Source organism: Papaver somniferum, chromosome 2 (assembly GCF_003573695.1).
Source record: "Papaver somniferum cultivar HN1 chromosome 2, ASM357369v1, whole genome shotgun sequence".
NCBI lineage: Eukaryota > Viridiplantae > Streptophyta > Magnoliopsida > Ranunculales > Papaveraceae > Papaver > Papaver somniferum.
The window spans coordinates 76,906,937-76,910,752 of NC_039359.1; the positions used below are offsets into that span (position 1 = coordinate 76,906,937).

At 35.3% G+C, this 3,816-nt stretch overlaps 1 long non-coding RNA gene across 1 annotated transcript; it reads left to right on the forward strand.

The window, feature by feature from the left end:
* The first annotated feature begins 1,020 nt into the window (after positions 1-1,020).
* On the forward strand, positions 1,021-1,550 carry LOC113353574. The gene is made up of 2 exons (XR_003361386.1): positions 1,021-1,098; positions 1,397-1,550. It is a non-coding gene; the product is annotated as an uncharacterized LOC113353574 (long non-coding RNA).
* Positions 1,551-3,816: the final 2,266 nt, after the last annotated feature.

The following is a 3,816-nucleotide window of genomic DNA, read 5'->3' on the forward strand; positions in this document are numbered from 1 at the left end:
CGGTTTATGAACTTTATAGCTACGGTTTGCAAACTTACATTCCTTAGTTTATATAAACATGAGTTCACAAACAATCGTCTTTAGATATAACCCAACTCAAGTTCGCGGACTGGGTTCACGGACTTAAGTTCCCGGAAGGAGTTCTTAAACTACAGCAGATATTCTCAGGTCGAGAACTTCCGTCAGTTCACGGACTTAATTCACGACTCTTATTCCGGTTCTCTTGATCAACAAAGTTCGCAAATTATGGTTCAAGGAATAAGGACTTATACATATATGTGTTTCCACAACAATGCTTATATCCACCATTGGTTATATAATCTAAAATCTCATTTCAATCATTGAAACATTCTTCTATAATGTTATAATAGTCGTTAGACATAAAGAATCGACTATCGTCATCAAATCTGTTTTCAAAGTGATTGAAACATAACATGATTTCGTCACTAGGTAAAGATAAGTTTGGCCAAAGAGAAAGCTTACCAACACATATTTCGAGAAATAGATATGCGAGATAAACTCGGATCGAAATAGCAAATGTGTATTACCGAAGTCTATATAGCACAACGACTTTTGTCTCAAGATAGGAGATAGAGTAGATAGACTTTTGAGTGATAGATAAGTTCAAGTCTCCACATACCTTTTAGTCGATGAAGATCCACCGGTTCCTTGAGTAGTCCTTCGTCTTGTATGATGATCGCCATGGAGTTCTTCACTACACCATTTTAAGGTACTAGCAACTCAGATTAGCAACAGCGCCAGTACCGTTGCTAATATTTTGTTGTTAATTTCGGTTGCTAATTTTTTTCGCAACGACAGATTGTTGTTGCGAATAGCAACTGCTGGGTGTACAAGCATGCGAAATGCGCGTGTGGTCGGGAGCACTAGGACTAGTTTTTACGCCCCAGTCAAACTTCGGTCAAGTCTACTTGTTTTTGTTTTCACCCTTCAAAGTCTTCTATGGTCGAGCTTATCTTTCCTTCTCCATATTTCTTATCTATTTCTCAGCCACGATTTTTTTTCACTCTCTTTCATTCACTTCTGAAGAACTAGCGAGATCTGCTCTGAAGAACTTCTGTTCTTCTGAAATCCTACCAGGTAAAATAGCTTAATAGTTTTAATAATCGGAGGAGGTAATGATCAGATTTTTTTTTTTGATTTTTTTTTCCAGATTTATCTTATTTGTATGTTGCCTTTGTGATTGATGGGTGAAAATCGTTTTTGTATGGTTCATATAAGGTTGTATGCTTTGATTCATGATTTTTCAGTTTATTTATGAATACGAATGTAGGGTTTTGATTGATCTAAAAAGAAAAATGTTTCACTGGTTTCTAGGGTTTATGAGTTTATTTAACCTCACTATTTGAATCTGTTTCCTGTTTTTTTTTTTACGAAGGGTTCCAGAAGAAGGTGAATCGGAAACAAAAAGCATTTGTGTAAAATAGGTTTTGATGGCATTTTGTGTATCTTGTTTCTTTCATGATATGATTAGGTTGTTGTCAACTATACGTCAGCTCAATGGTTGAGTGATTATTGGATATGCTATTTGATGTTGGTGTGCTATTGATCTGTAGACTAGCATCCATTGAATTTTGGTGATTATTCTGACCTGTGTAAAGAGAAAATAATTTTGTTGTGACCTTTGGATTTGGATATTGTGGAAATAGTTGAATAAGGGAAGTAACTTTATAGCTAAGAAGTAAGAAGGTAGAGAATGAATGTAAAGCGGGAGCACCTGTATAGAAATGAAAATGATATATTGGGTGAGTGTGTAAAAGAATCATTGGGTCTATTTAACTTGGCGATGGACATTAGCGCGTATTTAGGAATTCCAGGCAATATTATTGGCGTTCGGGACTGGCTTGCGATTATAGTTATTATGACTGCTATTTTCTGGTTATCTTTCCTTATTTTCATTGATGATTTCTATGTGCCCTGTTTTCCTTCGGGTTGTGCAAGGCGTAGGCAGGCCGGCGTAAAATCCATGTCTTACTTTCGGGAATTAACATTGTCTCCTACTCACCCGACCCGGTACTTATTACTGAAAAAGGGTTTTGGTCTTTGGTATGTGCACTGTAATTGGTATAAAGTTGTAGTATCTGCGGTAGCTATATTCCGTGTGACGCTTTTCATGGCAACTGGGTTTGATGGTGCTATGTGATCTGTAGCTAACATTTTTCCTTGTTTAAGTTGGATTCTTTCTCGGTTTCAATCTTTTTATGTTTTATTTCTATGACCAGCTGATCGAATTTTATATAGTGGTAAGAAAGTTGTCTTTTTCTCGAACTTGTGAAGATTGATTTAAGATTTAAGATTATGGAAAGAACTGAGACTATGAATTCCACCATTGACCAATTTTTAAGTGATTCAGTTAACAACAATATTTATGTAATTCATACATTCAACTTGATTCTAAGATATTGCCAATATTAGATTTCCAAAATATTAATTGTTAATCGCAAGTATGAAACATCAAGAGCTCTAAGCTAAGCATGCACCATCAAGAGAGAACACAACTAATTAATCAAAATATTATAATCAATTATAATTCAGTGCAAATAATCATAAAGAAATTGCAATAAAAAATTAATAAGAAAATACCACTTTATTATTAGAACAACGCTTCCTCCATAATCCCAGCATGTGATTCTAGTTCCTTATTATTATAAAGAAAACTAAATAGAATAAATAAAAGAAAATTGTGAAACTGGCTACCGGCTCACCGGCTCTCCAATAACCCCCCCTGAATTCCTGTTCTCGACATCAATATATAGATTTCAACAAAATCTAACCTTCCTCTTTTAATTCTCTTCCACATGTCATGTCCAATGGGAGCGTGCCACTTGTCTAAGAATACACAATATCACCTAATAAAGACTCGCCACATGTCCGACTACTTGCTTTTCTTTTCATGGGAAAAAAAGTATTATATGAGCACATACTGATCTTATGTACGAGGTAAGTACTCATTTTGTCATTATCTCAATTCCAAAACAGATGTCATGTATTAATGTGGTGAAGTATATATTATGCTCAAAATCAATCTTCTTTAATTGCAAAAGATATTTAGTTTCTTTTCTTCCTCCACCATGTCGACATACCTCGTACATTAATTATTAAGTAGGATTTTTCATTTTACGTGATACCTCCTAAATCCTTCGAGAACTAATCACCAAGTCCTTCATCCTAAAATACGAGACCAAAATGCCCGAGCATGTTAATTTCTTAAACCAACGCCAACCCATCATATCCTTCACTAACTTAAATTGGGCCTATCCCATTTTGATCCAAAAGTATCCACGACCCCTGTACTCCGTAGTCCATATTTTCTTCTTGGAATCCTAGGTTTAGACGATTTTCTTGGAAGAGCCCATTTTATTCATTTACCTACAAAAACACAATAAATACCAAAATAAACACCAACAATATATATTTTGGGTAGTAAATATGCAAGAATTAATCTGTCATCACCAACACCTAGTACAAACAATAAGAATCTGCCATGATGTACGCTTCCCGAAATTTACAATATTATATCGAGAAAGAGGTTTTATTGATTTCCTTTGCCCGTTAATTTGGCTTGTCTGTTCATTTTATACACCGGTATTGTCAAAATCAACTGGGTCTGTTGCTTGTACCAGGTGCTGATATAATGTGGGAGCTTGTGCAAAGAGCAAGGCAAGAATTCTATGTTATCCTCTTTCCTGGAGTTTTTCTTTAGCCGGTCGATACAGAAATCAAACAAGTGATTCTAGACTTGCTGGTAATATGCATCTACTGACTTGATTGAGTTTCTTAATTATTCACATGGCTGTG